General features: G+C 41.8%; 2 protein-coding genes across 6 annotated transcripts in view; one reads left to right on the top strand and one right to left on the bottom strand.

Annotated features, from left to right (window-relative positions):
- The window catches only part of LOC129730654 (uncharacterized), a 95,691-nt gene that overhangs the window by 15,072 nt on the left and 59,664 nt on the right, over window positions 1–20,955 (top strand). For 2 of the 3 annotated variants that reach the window (XR_008728893.1, XR_008728895.1), the window contains exon 1: window positions 17,782–18,011. The exons of the other annotated variant lie outside the window; for it this stretch is intronic. The gene's annotated coding sequence lies outside the window, so the exon portion shown is untranslated. Of the gene's footprint in view, window positions 1–17,781; window positions 18,012–20,955 lie in introns of those variants that run through there. 3 annotated transcript variants of the gene reach the window in all.
- Window positions 1–20,955, bottom strand: part of LOC129730652 (zinc finger protein rotund-like) — a 264,493-nt gene that overhangs the window by 9,484 nt on the left and 234,054 nt on the right. The window lies entirely within an intron of this gene.

Here is a 20,955-nt window from a genome sequence, read left to right on the forward strand (position 1 = left end):
ATCGTAGCGCTAGCCCCGCAATTGTCCTGTACACTAAATAGTCGGCTGCGAAGTCTGTGTATAACTAAACAGAAGGTCAAGTTCCGAAACGGAATGTAGCACCAAGGCTTTGCTATACCTACATTATCGGCAGCACCCAAACGGCTTCCAAGTCTTCCAATGGTCCCTTCCAACGGCTTCCAATGGTCCCCAGTGCCGTTCACGTCCAATTTCAGACTGTATTCCAACGATATCTGAATTAGAGTAGGGAACATATTCTAAGCAGCTTCAGGAACCGCCTGTGTATTCAGACGAAATACTCGAAATGTGTTGGGTAAAACTCAAACAGTAGTATATCAATCTGTTCGCTATCGTTTTCTCTGTCAGAACTTGTTTTCAGATTGTATAACTACGTGAAGCCTAGTACAACTGCCATGCAAAGACTACATGTGGCAGTGAACAGGTGTGTACGATATGTCTACGGACTGAGTAGATACTCTTCTGCTACCCATTTACAGAGGATGCCCTTTGAACGTCCTGGACAACCACCGTTCGTGCATATTCTTGCATAATCTCATCACTTCGCAAGCTCCTGCACCTCTGTACCGAAAACTAAATTTTCTCTGAGGACAACAAAACTTGGTGGTCCCTGTAAACACGACCTCAGGCTACGCCAATTCGCTGTTTGTGCATGGTGTGACAAATTGGAACTCTCTACCTACCTCATTGAAACGTTTCACGTCGAAAGCATTTTTCAAAAGGGGCTCATTAGATTTTTTGAACCGTCAGTAAATTGTTAGATTTAAAATAATTATTAAAGTGTGACTACGTCGACGTTAGCAAACTTTAACAATCATCAAACAAAGTTACTAATCGAGGGACACTATTCCAATCACCCCGAACCTATTTTAAGCAGTTTCCATCTGTTTTGCAGGCGTTTTTTTTTCAGCACCCGAAGTGGCTCCTGAATGGCTGCAATATAAGTCGATTTGTCCCAATTGCAATTGTTTACAGATTTATTTGTGATTAACGATATTTCGAAATCGATGTCGATATTGATCAAAATGCAGGAGTTTGAGGCCTGTTTTCTACGACTGAATAAAATAGGCGCTACTGCTTAAGCAGATCGAAGGGAAGCAAAACTGTTCGCCTTGACGGTCGACCAGGGAATGATCTTCTCTCAACACAGAATGTCCTTTTATAGCGTCAATCAGTGTGGGGAACTTGGGTGATTGGGGGAAGAACCAATCACGTGGAAACATTTCTGCTTTCCTTCTTGCTCGCTTATGTTGGGTGATGAATGCGATGCCAATTGGCTGGAATTGCTAGCCGATGACTGAATGCGTGAAATCATTTCGTCTATGTTTTTGAAGTCTACGTTAGGGAAATATAAGCGTATGAAAAATGTATGTGGATATTCGACCTTCAAACGTTTCCGCAATTTTCACGGAGTAATAAGAAAATGGTAACTAAAATCATCATGTTATACAAATCTTGTATATTTAAGCTTTCCAACGGTATATTAACTATTGAAATCGAACAGTTGTTGGAGCGCTATTAGCATCTAAAATCTTCTATTCCGCCAACCAAAAACGTTACATGTTCAATCCAGTTTTCACAGAATGTACCTTAGCATAGTGAAGAAAGACGTCAAAAGATCAGTACAGCGATGGTAACTTAGTCGTAAACTAACAGGGGAAGGAGAGTTGTTCTCTTCAAAGGACTGCTTGTCCAACGCACCAACAAACGATAAAACCGACGACCTAAAGGAGGACTTCTACGAGCTCCTTGCGAAGACGTATGGAGAGTGTCCACAACACGACATGAAGATCGTCGTCGAAGATATGAACGCACATATCGAACGGGGGGAATTCTTTCACCCTATTATTAGTGAGGGAAAGCCTACACTTTACCACCAACGGCAACGACTTGGGCCAGTGATCTGCACTGCGGCCTGGGGAATGACCATCTATATTACCTGTTCTACACGTCAGAATATTCGAAAGCACACCTGGAGTTAACGGGCCTCCTCTCAGATCAATTATATGCTGATCGACGGCCGGGACTTTTTAGACGTCATCGATGTGTGGTCTTTTTGAAGGCCGAATGTCGATTCAGATCACTATCTCTTGGTATGGAAGATTCGCCGGGGGCTCTTCAACATATTCAAATCGATCGCAGAGGAAGATACGTCTGAGCATCTAGAGGCTATCAACGGAAGGAGTTACTGCTGGGAGCGTGTCAGATGCGGAACAGATACCGGGAAACTAGAGCTACCGAAAAAAGGTTTCACCGCCTCAACAAACGTGAATACCACGTTCGCGTCCTCGCGGAGGCGGAGAACTCCCTAATTAGAGCTTCTGTAGAGCGAACCGGACTTTAATAGTTTCAGACAGGTGTAATGTCAGGAAGGTGAACCTGATTATCGGTTAGTTGCTGGTGGCCAGGCGTTGGAAACAACACTCAGAAGTTTTGCTGACCGGTGAGGAAGGTATAAGAGTCGTCGAGGGCAACACTAGAGAAATTAGGGAGGATGGACTGTAGATCCGCCAATCTTGGACGAGGTGAAAAAAACTTGCAGAGAGGAGAAAAATCTCAAAGGCACTGGGAAGGATGGTTTACCGGACGAACTTTTCAAAGTCGAGAGTGAGCGGCTGTATAGTGCAATGCATCAGATTATCCTGAGGGTATGGTCTGAGGAAAAACTACCTATGGGCTAGTCGGAAAGCTTCGTAGGAATCTTCAATTCTACATGTAGAGCTCTCTCCCGTATCCTGTTCCATAGGCCGTTGCAGGAAGTTTTTGTTGCAAGATACGAGAACACATTTTGCAGACACATCATCTGTTTAAAGGCTTCAAGATGGCGTACGACTTAGTGAACCGCAACTAATTGTGGCAGATTTTGCTTAAAAATGGTTTCCTAGCAAAAATGATTAAGTTATGTCTTGCTTCTCTCAACAGTTTCGACATTTATTGGATATCCCGAAGCTAAGTAGTTTTCGCAAAAATAATCAATATCCATATATAAACTCAACTCCAAGGCATAACCTCCCAGCTGGTCTCGAGGTACAATGCTGGCCTAACAAACCAGTCGTCATAGGTTCGAGTTTCAGCTCGGGAGAGACTGTTAGTGTCAGTAGGATCGTAGCGCTAGCCCCACAATTGTTTTGTACACTTAACAGTCGGCTGCGAAGTCTGTGTATAGTAAAACAGCAGGTCGAATTTCGATACGGAATGTAGCACCAAAGCTTAGCTTTGCTTTGCGCCAAGGCATAGCGATAAAAAGACATTAGGTTTGGTAAAAATATTTCGCTTTTAATTTTGATTTTCATTCATGCGACATTCGGTTCTAAATTACTGGTACTGTGGCAACTAAATTCGATGATAAAAATGAATGCTAATTGCTGTTTCGGTAAAAGACGGTGTCATCAGGAATGGGCGAACATCTCAAGCGCCGTTCATATGAACCTGCCCACGGAAATGAATCACTGTCACATCACAATTTTGTATATGTGATATATATTCTGGTTCCGTTCTATGTAAATGTATTCATATTCATTGTACAAATCTTGTGTTACGCAAATCACACATTTGTTGGGCGAAAATCGAGCAAAAGTTGTAAACTTGATGGAATCAGAAATCAATGCAACTTTGTGAGCGTAGAGGCCTAACTACCCCAAGCAACTTTGCTTCGAAACACATACACACACGTTGTTTATATCGCAACGTATATTTCAATGTACCATGCGTCGCCATAAGTGAGCAAAAATGGTCAATACATTGAAAAAAAAAATCAAAGTCATTTTATTCAAATTTTTCTCGATAGAATACTTCATAACCACTTTCATTCGAAACTTAGGCCCCAAGCTAACTTTTGGAGAAGAAAACCCGAGTTACATTGAAGTTGCAGAATATGCCGACTCTGACACGTTAGGTCCCACAACCTACAGATCCGCACGAAATTTGCGCTCTACAGGACGCTCTACGTACATCAATTGGGACGTGGAGGTAGGCCGAACGGGGAGTGCTCGGGATATTCGAATGTAGAATCTTGCGATTAATACTCGGTGGCAAACAAGAGAATTGAGTGTAGCGTATCCTGATATTGTCAGGTTAATGAAACACGGTAGGTTACAGTAGGCTGGCTACGTAGCGCGAATGGCGTATGAGCGATCGGCGAAGATAACATTTAGTAGAAACCCGGATGAAAGCCGGCGACTTGGGCAGATCCCGCACGCGTTGCATGTGTGCAGTCAACGAGGATGTCGGATGGACCGAGTTTTATGGAGGCGTATTCTGGATTCGACATAGAATGTCTATGGTCGCCATGAAAGTAGGGGTAAGGCAAGTAACAAATCTAACATCTAGGATGATGTCAGAAAAGGCCGTCATTTTTTTTTTATTTTATGTCACCTCCGGTTGGAAAAGCTTTTTGTTTCGACAGCGTATATACTCACAGTGTATATGCTGACAACGATAGTGTCGTCAAAAGGCAAGCCAAATGAACATTAACAATAATAATGAGTTACAAACGTCGTAACTTGCATGACAATTTCTATAAAAGATATTCTTTTTTTTTCTCGCTTAGCCCCTTGGCTAACTTTGTCAATCATGGACATAAAAGCAGTTTTATTGGCCTAAGTCTACTATTAAAAGCAAAGTCTAAATATTAATTATAAATACTGAAATAATTTGAATAAAAATTAAACAAAATTTAAAAAATTCAAACTGAGGGAGACCAGTTTCCAAAAATGAAGGGAAAAATAGTTTTATCGTGAGTACCTTTAAAATTTGTCTCAATTTTGTTAATTTCAATTTGTTTCTAGAATCATTTTTATCATAGAAAACTACTGTAGTTCGGTGTTTGTAAAAAAAAAAACACGACTGAATGTTTTGAGTAGACACATAAATAAAATTTAATTCGACCTTATCGCGCAGATGGTTTAGCTAGCACAACAAAGCTTTTATTTTTATCCCACTAAACATTCAGAATAAATGCATGCACTGCAGATATCGAAACTATCGGTTGATTCCCTGCGACTCGGTGCTTATAAAAGCTTACCTTAGTATCCTTAGTATCTACACAACCGGTAACAAGTGAGGTCCCGTTGGGATTCAGTCCGTTCGCTCCGACATGCACCAGACTTAGATGCGTCGGCTGCTGTAGCTGCTGCTGCTGCTGCTGTTGGTGCAGATGCGAATGCACTCCTCCACCCGGAACCGAGGGCGACGACGGGGACGATTTCAGTTCTTTCTTTTCAACAATAAAATTCTTAAGCTCTAGTTCGGTGCCGCCGGTAGTTCCGTTCACTGCTCGATGGTGACTGTTACCGGTGCCAGCAGCAAGGTGGTTGTTGTTGACACGGTCGTCAATTAAGTTATTCCCAGTGCCAATGATGGCCCCAGTGGTAGCATCAACGGAAATGCTATTGCTGTTATTACTACTGCCGTTGCTATTGTTGCTGCCGTTGCCGTTCACACTTGATTTGTGTGGAAATTCAATTCGCTCGTGGCCATTCTGGTTGTTGGCAGCGGTAGGGGTGTTGTTGTTGGTGGTGGTGGGGGCGGTAGGACCACTTCCGTTGGTATTGGTGCTATTGTTCACCGCGGCAGCAGTATTGTTTGCGTTGTTGGTACTGTTTTGGTGATATGTTTTCTGATTTTGGTGCGGCTGCGGCTGATGGTGCTGCGGATGATGCTGATGCTGGTGGTGGTGTTGGTTGTGATGTGGATGGGGCGGAATTTGTTGCTGTATTTGCTGCTGCTGCTGCTGTTGTTGTTGTTGTTGATTATAGTCCAAGAGGGCGGCATTGCCGGTAGCATTGGTTTGTAGTGGGGTGAAAGTTACTGTCAGCTGGGTATTTCCGGCTGCCGCTAGGATACCACGTTCGTTTAGTGATCGAAGCTGGTCAATGGATCGGTGGAATTGGGCGTAGTCACCTGCGGCGGCAATTTCGCCGATCAGTGGCGAGTTGTGATAATCCAACCCCCCGCCGGGACGGGAATACTCAACAATGCGTCCCTCCAGCTTGACGCGATTGCACACGGATTGCTTGGCGCGCTCTGCCGCGAGAATGGCAGTTTTGTTTTGGAGATTTTTCTTCTATTCACTTTTCTTTACACGTTGCACGCGTTTTAAATTTGGCTAAGTTTTTGTTCTGTTATTGTGTTGGAGATGACTGTTGCTAGCTTGAGATAGAAACGAGTTACGATTCATTAGAGTCACGGCCGTGCATTAGAGTTACGCTTTGTAGCTGACTTGTCAATATGACTTGTCATTGAATTTCTAGCCGGGAGCAAACAGTGGCGTAATTTGTTCGAAAAGGGTATATTTTATATTGACTTAGTATGAAAGAAGCATTTAATACCAGTTTTAGATGTTGTGCGAAAGCCATCGTATTTAGTAAACAATTTTTATTACAGATTTTTCATCAAATCGTTTGAATGCACTTGTAGTTCATAGAATGTTAACCCTCTAGTGCCAAAGTTAATGAAAATTAACGGACGGACTTCGAAAAATCACAATGAATTTTTTTTGAAATTTTTTTAGTATTGATTGAAGCTTTTTAGAGGTTGAATTGAAGACCGCCTGAAGGCGGCACTGGGCACTAGAGGGTTAAATATTCAATGCCTCATGAAGAGTCACTAAAATGGTTTTACTGGAATTAATTCATTTTACACTGTTTGAAACTATACTTTCAATCCATAAACATTCTGAATGCAGAAATAAGTATATGCTATAATGTGACCATAATTCGTCATAAAAGGAAACAAAGTCAATGTGACTAAAAGCTTATGAAAACGTTTGAGTATGTTCCGAATGAGATATAATCATCCAACTACCCTTAAAAGAGAGATTACAATAAAAAAATCGTTTTTCGAAGGTTTTAGTTGCGTGTAGTTGTATCCATGCTTGTCTTTTCTCCTCAGAAAACTTCTAAAGTGCGGGAGAACATCTTGCACTGCGAAAACAACTGCTCTCACACTAAAGAGCAAATCAACACATATGCTAGAAGAGAGCGACAGACGGTTTTTATCTGCTGAGTTTCCTGAGGGCACCGCAGTGAAATCTGAAATCTCTCTCTTACGAGACAATGAACTATGGTGTACTTTCTTACACGTGTGGACATCACGCACAATAATTACACTGCAGAGCTATCTGCGGTGCGTTTCACAGTTGGTTTCTTGAGCATGGCAGAAGAGGAAAAGAGATTGGGAGAAAAAAAATAGACTGCGTTGCTCGTGCCGGTCGAATTTACTCTGGTGTAATTCGTTTTCGCAGTGTATAGCTACACGAGGACTACACTTTTGCCCGGTAGGTTTTTTTTCACTTTCCGGACGCCAGTAGACACTGTTGTGTACTTATGCGTTTTCTCTGTAGAGTGATTCACCCCTCTCGTTTCTATCAGATGTGGGGTGAGCTGGAAGTGTGTTTGTCTCTCTGTAAGCTGGTTGAGATACTTTGGAGTGGAGAAAGAAGCAGTGTGGTGAAAGCATTTGCTATACGCGGGCACATACTGGAAGGGAAGTGCACGGTGAATTTTTTCTCCTCTCCTTTCACATACTGAGGAGAATGACAAGCATGGTTGTATCTAAGTTGTCCGCTGTCGACTAAAGATGGTTAGTTTCAAGTTTAAATTTTATATTCCCTAAAATTGGACCCGAAAATATCACATTTAAAGGAAAGATGCGATTTCAAAGGTATGTTTTGATTTCACAACTCCCAATGCTGAAAGTGACTTAGTCCTGCCTTATAATAAATTACGCAAGAATATTCTTATGTACCACATCGATTTCATTAATTTTCAATTGGTTAGCTTTCGCCAAAAATCTGTTTGCACTGAAATGTGAAGAAAAATTAAAAAAAAAGTGTGCACATGTTTTTCAGCTTTTAAAACAAAGGGAATTCCGTTGTCTGTTCCGTTATGTCACACGTGATTTAAAACAAGTTACACGTAATGTAACACGAAAAATGTAACATGTCAAATATTATGTAATATGTAATATGTTGTGTTACATGTAATGTTACACGTGACATGTTACATTTGACATACTGTGTCTTTCATGTAACATGTGACACTAGTCATTTTATACGAGTTGCCGTCATTTTCTTTGTCTTTTACTAGTCTTGTGTACATGTACTCTGTTACGAAACAATTCGAGGATTTCAGTGAAATATATATGAAGTCTCTCTTAAGGGACCCCCCTTTAAGAGAGAGGCAGCGAGATTGGGACTTGTCAATAACTGTGCCAAAACGAAGTACATGGTAGCTGGCAGAGAGCGTGGGAGTCCCCGTGGTGTTGGTGCTGAGGTGGAGATAGATGGGGAACGATTTGAAGTGGTTGACGAATTCGTTTATCTTGGTACGCTTGTGACATGTGACAACGATATGAGCCGTGAAGTGAAACGACGAGTTGCAGCTGCGAACAGGGCTTTCTACGGACTGCGTAACCAGCTAAGGTCTCGTAGTTTGCAAACTCGCACAAAACTAGCGCTGTATAGGACGCTGATACTCCCGGTGGCCATTTACGGACATGAAGCATGGATGCTGAAGGAAGCTGATCGGCGAGTGCTCGGAGTTTTTGAGCGTAAAGTTCTGCGATCGATACTTGGCGGTAAATTGGAAGGTGGAGTGTGGCGCAGACGCATGAATCACGAGTTGTACCAGGTATACAAACATGCTGAGATAGTGAAGGTAATACAGCGGGGCAGGCTTCAGTGGGCTGGACATGTAGCCAGGATGCCTGACGAGAGAGCTGCCAAAACTATCTTCAGTAGAGAACCAGGAAGAGGCCGTCGACTCCGTGGTAGGCCTCGCACGCGGTGGATGTGCGCGGTGGAAGAAGATGCACGATCTGCTGGTGTACGGGGAGACTGGAGAACGGCTGCTCAAGACAGAAGAAGATGGACATCTCTAATTCGTTCGGCCCTGGACCTGGTCTATGTACATTGGTAAGATATAATCACTTATTTCGCAAAGAAACTGTTGATTTTATGTATTCCTAAGTTAAACCACTTAATAACCTTTACATTTGAACATTTTGTTTAAAAGAATCCGTTGAACAGAATTTTATTCAGAGATTTTTCGAGTATTGCTTCTCCTGAACACTTTGCCCGATGGCACATAGACCACTTTGTTCAGCAACGGCTCATTTATGAACATGGTCAAACAATTAATATTAATATAATAATATAATCAATATTATTTTACATTGCTGGAACGATTGGATGATGAAATCATTTAGCGAATAAAAAAGTGCTATTTTGCCAGGACAACGCTCCCGCTCATTCTGCTCACTAGACGATCGATTTAGCCCCAAACGTCTATTTCCTGTTGCTCCGCAAGTAGTTTTCTAGAAAGAAGAACTAGAGTTAACAACGAGAATTTTGAAACACTCGACGCGCAGCACTACAAAACTGGCATCGAAATATTAGAGGACTGCTTCAATGAGTAAATTATTTTAGATGGAGACGATACCGAAGAATAAAACAGTTTTTTCATAAAAATATTCTGTTTTCATTAGTAATTCAGAAAAAAGAAAAAAAAGTGTGAAAAAGAGTATAAATAACAATAAGATCGCAATCCTGCCTTGCGGTCCAAAACTGCTGCCAAGGAATACTATGGAGTGGGATTAAATTGTTCAGTTGGGCGAAGTTTTGTGATAAAAATACTGATCAAAAGATACTGATTTTACAACACTAGATGAAGTGTTGATAAGTTTTCGCATAAATTGGGTTAATCTAGTGTACCACCCGCTAGATTACCTCAATTTATGCAGAAAATCTAGGGATTTTCAGAGAACTTCCATCGTAAAACATCTTATCCAGCCAGTTTGCGTCAGAAATTGAATAAATTGGCCATGGCTTCTATGTATAAATTTTTGATGTATTTTGATGCAGAAATAAGTTTCCCCGAGTTTGGAACCATTTCACCTTAAGGGGCAACAATGGCGCCATTTTGATTTTTGAGAAATCGAAAATTTTCAATGTTTTTTCGACGTCATTTTGTTCTGAAGCCAAATATCAAAGTTTTAGTAGTTTGTCCACATTTTAGCATCTTCTTATCCATCTTTAAAATGGTTTTAGTATATTTCACAAAGCAAAATAATATCGAGTATGTAGAACATTAGTGGTATTGCGCTAATATCTAAAAGTTTTAGTAAAATTATATCTTATATTGAGTAAAAAAGCCTCAGAAATCGATTGGTAGGTGTCTGATTCACGTAAGATGTCAGTAACATGTCAATTTAGCGCCAAATACCCCTACAACACTAAAACATGTTTAGCTCGACGTTAGATCAACTTATTCGAAATCTGTTTAATGTAATATCAAGAGTGTAAACGATACTCAAAGATATAATAACAATTTGTCTTCACATAATCCTCCTCTTTTTACGGAGCGGAGTCGCATTTTTGACCATGACCGGTCAAAACATAAAAATCTCGCTACAGCTATAAGACAGAATCATCATTACTACTCCGTGAACAATCGTCCATGAATCGTAAACTTCTATCTACTCTCCTGTTCCGAGTCGTCCACTATAGAAGAGAAGTCCACTATAGGTTAACTTAACCTAATTCTGATTTAGTATTAAGAGAAATTGAGTTGCGCTCAAAACTATCGACGGTGTATAACACCCGCCGAAGTCGAATGCCGCGACCAAATATTGAGCAACTGCGGGACGCCGAGGCTGCACAGGAATACGCGCAGCAGCTGGAGGCAGTGCTACCTACGGAAGAGCAGCTTGGCGCAGCTACCCTTGAAGATGGCTGGAGGAGCATCCGATCCGCCATAGGTAGCACTGCTGTAGCGCTGTTAGGTACAAGGGCCCCGAATCATAGAAATGACTGGTTTGACGGCGAATGCAAATGGTTAGTCGAGGAGAAGAATGCAGCACGGGCGAGAATGCTGCAACACCGTACGAGAGCGAACGTGGAACGATACCGACAGGTACGGAACAGCCAAAACTCAGTCCTCCGAAGGAAGAAGCGCCAGCAAGAGGACCGAGATCGCGTAGCGATGGAGGAGCTGTACCAAGCTAACGACACTCGGAAGTTCTACGAGAAGCTGAACAGCTCCCGTAAAGGCTTCGTGCCACATGCCGATATGTGCAGGAGCTTGGATGGCAACCTCCTTACAGACGAGTGTGAGGTTATCGAAAGGTGGAGGCAGCACTTCGACGAGCATCTAAACGGCGATGCAGTAGAGCGCCAGGACGGTATGGCAACTGATCTTGGTGCACGAGCAGAAGACATCAGAATTCCAGCCCCCGATCTTCTGGAGGTGGAGGAGGAGATTGGTCGACTGAAAAACAATAAAGCTGCTGGAGTGAGCCAACTTCCCAGCGAGCTATTGAAATACGGCGGAGAAACACTGGCTAGAGCCGTGCACTGGTTTGAGAGGAAGAAAGAGTACCGGAGGAGTGGATGGAGGGTATTGTATGTCCCATCTACAAAAAGGGCGACAAACTGGAGTACTGCAAGTACCAGGCAATCACTCTGTTGAACGCCGCCTACAAGGTACTCTCCCAAATACTTTGCCGTCGACTATCACCATTTGCGAAGCATTTCGTGGGGCACTACCAGGCGGGATTTATGGGTGCCCGCGCCACCACGGATCAGATATTCGCAGTTCGGCAGGTTATTCAGAAATGCCGCGAATATAACGTGCCCACACATCATCTTTTCATCGATTTTAATTCGGCGTACGACACAATCGATCGGGACAAGCTATGGCAAATTATGCACGACTACGGATTTCCGGACAAACTGACGCGGTTCGAAGCGACGATGGATCGAGTGATGTGTGTAGTTCGAGTTTCGTGGGCACTCTCGAGCCCCTTCGAAACCCGAAAAGGTCTAAGGCAAGGTGATGGTCTCTCGTGCTTACTGTTTAACATTGCCCTAGAAGGTGTCATTAGAAGAGCGGGGATTAACACGAGTGGCACGATATTATAAAAGTCAGTTCAGCTGTTTGGTTTCGCCGACGATATCGACATTGTGGCTCGGACCTTTGTGAAGATGGTGGATACGTACATCGGACTAAAGGCTGAAGCCAAACGGATTGGACTGGTCATCAATGCATCGAAGACGAAGTACATGAAAGGAAGGGGTTCACGAGAAGACAGTGCTAACCTTCCACCTCGAGTTCAAAATGGTGGTGATGAAATCGAGGTGGTTGATGAGTTCGTGTATCTGGGCTCACTGGTAACTGCCGACAACGATACCAGCAGAGAAATTCAACGGCGCATTATGGTGGAAAATCGTGCATACTTTAGTCTCCGGAGGACGCTCCAATAGAGTAGATTTCGTCGCCGCACCAAGTGAACCATCTACAAGACGCTGATCAGACCGGTAGTCCTCTACGGGCATGAGACATGGACTATGCTTGTGGAGGACCAACACGCCCTTGCGGTCTTCGAGCAGAAGGTGTTGCGTACCATCTTCGGTGGACTGCAGATGGAAAACGGAGTGTGGAGAAGGCGAATGGGATTGGGAGCCATCTATCGTCCACACCGCTAAGATAGGCAGGTTGCGGTGGGCTGGGCCTGTTGTAAGGATGTCAAACGACAGCCCGGTAAAGATGGTTCTTGAAACCAATCCGTCAGGGACGAGACGGAGAGGTGCACAGCGGGCAAGGTGGATCGATCAGGTGGAAGAGAGCTGGCGAACTGCAGCCATAGACCGAGTGGAATGGAGACGACTCTTACGTACAGCAAAGGCCACACCACGGCTTGGGACTGTTTGGTAAGGTAAGTAAGAACTTGAGTTAATCTGACGAGTGATCCACTTTTGGAAAGGGGTCTACTGTGGGTTGATTTACCCTATAAAATGTTTCTCATAATTCTGATGTAGATTTTCTGAAACGGGTGTTTCCCGATGGAAGTTTCCTGAAAATCCTCCGAATTTTGGCATAGTGTCCACTATAGGAAAGAGGTCCACTACCGATCAGTTCATCCTCATCTGAATCAGAATCACGATAAAAATTTGTATAGGGTAAATTAACCTAGAGTGGACCCCTTCACTTTATTACCCAATAGTGGACCACCCGTCAGATTAACTCAATTTCTCCTAACATGAATCGAAATTGATTAATGAAGTTTTCTAAAAATCCCCCAAATTTTCGCATAATTTGAGTTAATCTGGCGGGTGGTCCACTATATGAAAAGGGTCCTCTTTAGATTAATTTACCCCACGTTCCAATTTCTATCAAGAACGAAACGAAAGCAGCTTGCTGTATTTCTCGGCGATGTTGAAGTGTGTCAAAGCCAAGTAGCCGACAGCGATCAGGATACGGTGGAAAGTTTTCCGCATCACGCCAGGGTAGATCCCGTTGTGCAATACGAACGAATCTTTTTTGAACACTTTATATTCGTAAACACCAAGATAGCGGATAGGGGACCAAACCACGCTGCCGTTTTCGAATAATGGTCGTACCAGTGAACAGTAGAGCGCTTTTATACAGTGAGGATCTCTAAATCCTAATTGTCGATTCGCTTTCGATATTGGGCTGGCATGATGCAAATGGAAATTAAGCTTGGCATCAAGTAAACAGCAAGGTCGCACACACGGTCAACTCTTTTCAGCTCAAGTCCATCAAAGCGGTATTCGGACATGATCGGGCATTTTTGAATGCTGATTACTAGCCAGTTCTTGTGGCACCAGTCGACAAAAACATTTAGCAGAATTTGTAGACGGTGACAATCGTCAATTGTACGGACTACCAAATACCACCAAACTTTAATAGTAGCATAGCATCATTAAAGAGAAGCGCAAAAAGTAAAGGCCCCATGTTACTGCCTTGTGGAACTCCCGATATATTCGTGAACTACGATGAAACGCAAGAATCAAGTTTCATACGTAGAATCCGGCCACATAAGTACGAACTCAGCCAATCAATGAACTGACGTGATGCTCCTAGTCGTGAAATTTTATGCAACAATATGCAATGGTCAATACGATCAAAAGCAGCTTTCAAATCGGTATAAATGACATCTATTTGCGCTGTTTGTTCCATATTGGACAAACACATTGAAGTGAACCCCAATAGGTTTGTATACATTGAGCGATTCGACATAAATCCATGTTGCGTGGTGGATATGTAATTTTTAGTAGGTACAATGAAGCATGACATCGCTAACTAGAATCTCGAATAGTTTAGAGCCCGCCGAAAGACTAGTGATGCCACGATAGTTCCTGACATTTTGTCGGTCACCAGATTTTAGCACTGGAAACATAAAAGACTGTTTCCACACTGTGCGCAGTGGATTTGCCAACACAAATGGCAAATCGACTAATAATTATGGCGGAGATGCGTTTAAGTTTCTTCGCAGTACTTGGTATCAAGTCGGTTGTAGCTTCGAATGTAGTTAAATCAGTCAAACTGGCCGGGACGGCAGCCGCCGTAATTTCCGCTTCGAAATCCGAGGTAACTCTGTCAGCAAACATGGAGGTGAAAAAAATGTGCAAAAAGCTCACATGAGTCAGATTCTGAAGCGGAAACTGAATTATCCACACAAACATTTACGGGTATCGAGGAGCATTTTCTTTTGGAGTTCACGAAGTTCCAAAAGTTTCTAGGGTATATCTAAGGAATACTCAAAAGAGCCACAAAGTGAGCCGCTTTCACTTTTTAATATTTTTGCATCCAAAATGTTGGGTAGAGGGTAAACTCTTCTATAGTGGACCCCTTTGCTTCATTAACCCATAGTGGACCACTAGTCAAATTAACTCAATTTCTCTCAACATAAATCGGAATTTATAAATGTTTAAGATGCAGATTGGCTGGATAAGATGTTACCCGAAGAGGTTTGTTGCAAATCTCTCGACTTTTCGCATAAATTGTGTTAATCTGGCGGGTGGTTCACTATTGGAAAAGAGTCCACTATAGGTTTTCATTTTGGAAATTTGAGGTACCTATATGTTGTTGCGAAAATAAACTGTCTGAATTATTAATTTTTATTCATTTCAATATATACGGTTGTCATACAAATCTTTAATTGTTTCTTGCTATTCCTAAAACTCTGTGTGTGTCAAAAAAAAACATAAATAGTCAATAAATACTATCTCATAAAAACAAAAAAAAAACAAACAATCAACTGAAACCATAGTTCACACAATAACGAGAATATGTTAATGTGTAAAATCATTCAGACACGTTCACGTTCGTGAGAAACTAATGAAAAAAATCAAACTATAAACGTTAAAAATTGCGATATTGATAATAAAAGGTGATTATAGTAACAAAGCTTACACATTTGAGACTTTATTGATTCTTCCAAGTCAAACGACTATTTTAATCATGTGCCATGTAGACCCTTTGAAGATTATTTAAGTTTGTCAAACCACAAGAACTTTTATTGTTAAGGTGTTCGAAGTTTTCGACGAAAGTGTTTAGAATTTAAATGACGACCTGAGCAGTGTTTAGAATTTGAATCGAGGCATAATTATTATTTCTCCATATTTTTAAGCACAAAACATGTTTGAAACTTCTCAAATAATACTTTTTTGCTACAACACTGAAATTATCAAGATGTTAAATCTTTCGTTGATTTTTCAATAAATTAATTTGTATTATAGCGTAAGTGTTCGAAATTTTAGGCAATACGATATTTGAAAAATATATTTTAGTATACAATACTTTTTTTTTCTTTATTAGAGAGGCTTTCAGCCTTTGGCTGGTTCGCCTGTTGTATATAATACTTCATCCGCAAAATAAAAAATATATCAGTATATATTTTTTTAGGAACGTTCAATATATCAGAATCGGATTTATGTGTAAATTCAAACCCATATTTAGTAGCTTCACTGCAAAACAAAAACCACATTATCGGTCACGGTAAAGGTGCCTAGCAATATTGTACCATGCTAATTTTTTTTCCATAACATAGGTTTCAACGGGGTTAGCCCCTTGAAAATAGTGGCAAAGTAATGGTAGCACTTTTTTAAATTAGAACATGACATAACATATGAATAATTACTTGGTGTCGAAATATTTATGAAAAAAATTACTTGGTGTCGAAAAAATTGAACTATTGAAGTTGAATATACCTAAACAAATCGAAAAAAATAATTTAAAATTCCGCTCTATTAAAAGTTTAAATAAATTCTAACAACCTCTAGCTTAAACTCCTTAAACTTAAGTCCGACTTAACACCGATCACATGTGATGCCATTAGGCATCATCCGCAGTAATTGGGCTAAGGACTTAAAGACATGAATTCCATGACACATAATTTGTAATACAGCACTGAATTTTGTACGATTATGATGACGTTTGGTGTCGCAGAGATCTATGAAGTAGGTATTTTAAGAAACACTTCACTTTGCAAATCTTCAGAGCATGGGTATATAACAGTATTACACTAGTGATTACACATTGATGAAATGTAGAGGACTTAGTTCACATGTGTGGTTAAAATATCCTCCGGTGATTTGAAAGTTGAAAAAGTCAAATAAAAAACAAGAAAACAAAAATACACGATTTTGGTACGAGTCTGGTAAATTTTCGGCGCAGTAAAATACAGTCGAATCGCTTTATAACGACATCGCAAGGGACCGTCGTTATAGAGAAATGTCGCAAAAGAAGGAATAATTTATATGAATAGAAAGCAAAAGGGACCCTCGAGAATGTCGCTTGAGAGAGATTTATCGCTATATAAATTGTCGTAATAGAGGGATTCGACTGTATTGTCAGTATGTCACATTAAAAATGTCTAACTATTTTATCTCTCCAGTGTTCATTTTAAGTAGTTTCAGTTGAGTCGCGAGACGCTCGCTATCTCCAGCTAGCATTATCATTCTCCTATCAATATCACATACTTCTTTTTTTTCTCAAACTGATAACAGAGTAAAGTCCCTGTTATAGGAAAGTCCCTCTAGCACATGACCGTTATCAACAATAGTATCGGTGTATTTCCACGGTTTGCTTTCCACTACACTATACGCCCCCCTCACACACACTGGCCGTTATTCGCATCCGCAGGAGCGAAACGCGCCAGTAAACCCGAACGCACAAACAAACAGTATCGTCTTGTTTTTCTATAGTAATAGGCGGCTGACGGTGGCAAGGGGAACGATAAAAGAAAACTCCGGAAACCTTGAGAAAATACTCAAAGACACGAAAACAGAAACGGCGTAAACAAATGTGTGCGGTGGGTCGGGAAAAGGATATGTATAAGAATCTAAAATGAATGCACAAAAAAATATATGTATTTCAATTGCAACCGCTCGCTCGTTTTTCACTTCTTGTTCAACCTCGGTGGCCGCCGGTATGGGCACAATAGCACACGAAAAAAAAAAAAATAAAACGGTCGCACATATACACACACTGAACCTCCTCGCCAGCTGGCAACGACGACGGTGGCGACGAGGAATTCGAAGATTCTCGCGATCCGTTTTTATGCTGTTGTTGGTTCAATTCTATTTTCCACCGATTTCCCAACTTTTTTTGCTTGTCCTTCGTTGGCGAACTGTAGTATTTTCTATATCCTGTTTTTCCTGCGGGTTTTTCTTCTGTTATTATTGTCCCGTGCTGCTACTCGGTCTGATTCAAGAGACACTTTTTTGTTCGATCCTAGCCGCCACGCGAGGACAACCGTTCAACAGTTGTGGTCTTTACGTTCCGTGGATGGTGGAATACAAAAAAAATAAAATAAAAAAACAGCAAAACGGCGGTTGAATTGGTGTCGCGTGGGAAATCAACTGTCGCATTGAGTTCACCAGTGCTAACCTGGTCCGAAACTGGAACGGTCGCGAGATTCCGCACGGGGCAATCTGTACGCGGTAAAAAACGGAAAAACGGCCTCGCGACACGCGCGCCAAACTTCAAATCAAACTAAAAAACTCTGCACGACCTGCAAATGCCGCGAGTGAAAAAAATAATAGAGAAAACTTCAACCGACCGACGGACTGCAGCGATTGCGACTTCGCCCAACACCAGGCGTGTGAAATTGGGGAAATGAAGTACGACCAATTAATCGCTTTCGAGGCCTGCAACAGCCGAGGAATCTCTCGCCGCTTTCTGTGGCTGGTCAGTATCCGAAAAAATCCTCCAGACCTGGTCTGGATCTGTGTTTTAACTTTGGAATGGCCAACCGAAGCGCGCGCGTAAAATTTTATGTGTTGTTACTCATTAGAATGTAAAAACTCGACTGATTTTTTGTGCGAAAAAATTGAGTGTTTGAATCGACTAGGTTCTACAAAACAAGGCCAGCAACAAAAAGTGTGCACTTTTTTCGTGCTCGGCTTCGGTCCCGTTGGTGGAAAAAAATCCGGGAGGAAGAACACGACACGACGAAATGAGTGAATATAAAAAAGGATGCTGTCTAAAATTGCTGCCCCCGCTCCCGGCAAGGGTGGTGGCGGTGGCGGTGGCCTCTGCCCACTCTACTCGCTTCCCCGCTTAACGGACAGTCACTGCAACTCGTTCTGTATGTGCGAGTGTGTGTGTATGTGTATAGGGTAGATCCTGTCGCGCGTCCTACCACCGGAGAGCATCGGCGGGTTTCGTGCAGCAGCAGCAGCGGCATAGAATTATTGCCACCAACCACGCAGTCAGCAGCAGCAACCCTGGCAGGATGCCTGCTTCATCTAACTGCCAGTCCTCATTCTCCCGGCGCCACCCGCGGAATGTTAGCGTTCAGTATTTTTTCCAGATTTTTAATTCCTCTCAGCCCGTTCCCTATGTACTGGACAGGGTTGAAGTGAGCTTTTTAGACAGTTTTTTTTTTCGTGTGTACTTGTTGGGTATATTCAATGATTTAGTGCTAGGGAGAGATTTTATTGACTATCATAATTGAAATGTCATCGAAGTGTGGCTGAGTGTTATTAAGCGATTTGCCTCGACTGACGCTGATAAAGAGTTGTTAGAGAGGCAAATGAAAATTCTCCAATTTTTTCAAACAAGTCTATGTCTCATGCTGCTAGGAATCAATGTTTAAACCAGTACTGCAAATTGAGGAGATATGGTTTCTAAAGCTTCAGATAAGATCTCGAGAGTACTCCATAATGAAGTTCTATAACTAATTATCACCAGCATTATAAATTAAAATTCAAATAAAAATAATTGACACACAAAATAAATAGGGACAATAAGTTTTCTCGCTGTTTAATAGCAATAATAATGATGATAATGCGTGTTTTGTAAAATAAACAAAACAACAAGCGTTTTGTTGTAGCCCATACAAGATAACTTTACTTGTATCCATCGTTGTTTCTCTAACGGTCCTTAATCATTTTAAGACATTTTCGTTATGATGATCAATAAACTTCCGCAAGATTACTTGTTATTATTAAATTCCGGTTATTTTGGACAACAATGAAATTTTTTTCACGAGAATGATCTCATAATTATCTAGCTTATAAAAGAAAAATGAATATTTTGAAAAAGTGGCATTTCATTTTCAGTACGGAGCTGCAGAAGTAGGTATCTGAAGGATGGTTGTTTTTCAGACTAGTGGAGGATCTTTTTTGAAACTTATCTTACCATCGAAGCCAGGAAAACCCCTGAAAACCCATTATCATATAGACCAATTTGTTTGCTTGATATGCTAGGAAAACTGCAGGAGAATAATTACGGAAAGTGAGCGTGGTTCGTCAAACATGTAATTCGGTTTCCTGAAAGATCTATGGTGGACGCTATCCGAACTTTGGTTGAAAAACCAAAAAAGTCGGCTAAACAGATGAGGAGAGGCGATCGATTTTGCGCTGTGATTACGATCGTTGTAAAAAATAATTTCAGTAGCGCAAGTTGGGGGACAATTACTACGTCGCTTCACAGGATGAAGCTCCCTGATTATCTTTGTAGGGTCATGAAAAGCTATTTGCAAAACCAGTTGTTGGTGCATGAGATTACCGAGGGGCAGAAAAAAATGAAGGTTACGACGGAAGTTCCGCAAGGCTCCATCCTAGGTCCAACAGATGGAATGGAATGTACAACAATGTGCTAGCACTAAGACTACCCAAAAGTGTAACGATCGTTGGTTTTGCAGACAATGTTGTATTGTCCGTTACAGGGGGACAGCTTGAAGAACAGGAAATGTTGGCAACCGAGGCAATTAGAGTGATTAGAAATTGAAAAATTGATGAAGCACTGTTAAGCAGGTATTAGACAAGGCAAATATTTGCTATTTTTGGTACGAATTTTATTTGTCTAATACCTGCTTTAGTGAGTAACCGCAAAACTATGCAACGGCTACAGATCAATATCAGAGAGCACGTTATCGCATTAAAGCGAGTGTTGGAAGATCTTGTAGTGATGGTTGACGGTAGGCTTAATTTCAACAGTCACGTCGGTTACGCGTGCGAAATGGCGGCAAAGTTAGATACGATTACTACTAGCAGAGGTAAGATAGAGATAGATTTGATTTACTCAAAGGTAAGCGGTGTCTGCTGGCCAGCGTCTCTTCGTCGATATTCGGTGGTCCACCTTGGGTGAAGGTTCTGGACTCTGGAGACTCAGTGAAACCAGGTGAAGCTACGTAGCGTGATTCGGCTATTCGTGATGTGAGCGCGTACAGAACTAAACCATCGGAAGAAGTTTTGCGTCATTGCAGGAATGATGCCTATCGGTTTAACACTGGTGGAAGACAGTGAATGCTACAGGGGGAGAACCACCAGATGTGTTATGAAAACTTTGCGAGTAGAGTCGTTGGTCAAATGGCAACAAGCATGGGATTCATCGATAAACGGAAGATGGACGTACAGGCTGTCCTGTCACTGTGGCAGACAGTGTGGCACTGTCAGTTTCTGTTTAGACACGGTTGTTTTGAAAACGACCTGCATCGCTTCAGACACGCAATATTACCCAGGGAGTGTCTTGAGGCGGAAGCAAGTGCTGAGCACGTGGTTTTTGAATATCCGAGATACACAACAGATAGAGGCGAGATGTCGCTGATCCTGAATATTAAAAACGTCGTCGAAACAATCTGCCGTGAAGCAGAGATCTGGTCTGCAGTTAGCACTGTAATGGCACA

The sequence above is a fragment of the Wyeomyia smithii genome, chromosome 3 (assembly GCF_029784165.1).
Source record: "Wyeomyia smithii strain HCP4-BCI-WySm-NY-G18 chromosome 3, ASM2978416v1, whole genome shotgun sequence".
Taxonomy (NCBI): Eukaryota; Metazoa; Arthropoda; class Insecta; order Diptera; family Culicidae; genus Wyeomyia; species Wyeomyia smithii.